Source organism: Elephantulus edwardii, unplaced genomic scaffold, assembly GCF_000299155.1.
Source record: "Elephantulus edwardii isolate Elephantulus edwardi_28Jun2011 unplaced genomic scaffold, EleEdw1.0 scaffold00044, whole genome shotgun sequence".
Classification (NCBI taxonomy): Eukaryota; Metazoa; Chordata; class Mammalia; order Macroscelidea; family Macroscelididae; genus Elephantulus; species Elephantulus edwardii.
In genome coordinates, this window is record NW_006399794.1 from 11,943,093 (window position 1) to 11,943,618 (window position 526).

The window sequence follows — 526 nt, forward strand, 5'->3', positions numbered from 1 at the left end:
CGGCACATAACAACAACAACATGGTTACAGTCACTGTGTCAATTTATCTTTTTGAGGATTATCTTCTTTGTTCTCTGACACTTTTTCACTTATAGCACATTGTCTTTTTTGAAGAACTGGTTTCTCCTTGCCAAAAGATAACCTAAGTACATGAGACAAAGTTTCACCATCAATATCTCTAAGCTCCAGGTTTCACTGTCCAAAATAGACAAGTTGTTGAATGAGTATTTCTCCAATGCTGATTCTGTATTTCTTCCCATAAAGTCCAGTCTCACAAATGATCTGTTCTGCATATTGACTGAAAAGGTATAGAGATAGGACCCATCAAGGTCAGACACCTTTCTTGATCTTGCACTCTATTCTGACTACTGCTTCTTTTTCCAAGTGTAAGTTTTATATGTGCACAATTAAATGTTCTGGGATTCCCATTCTTCTCAAGGTTAGCCACAATTTGTTGTGATCCACCCAGTCAAATGCATAGTCAATGAAATACAGAAAGACATTTCTTTTGTACTCTCCACTTTCA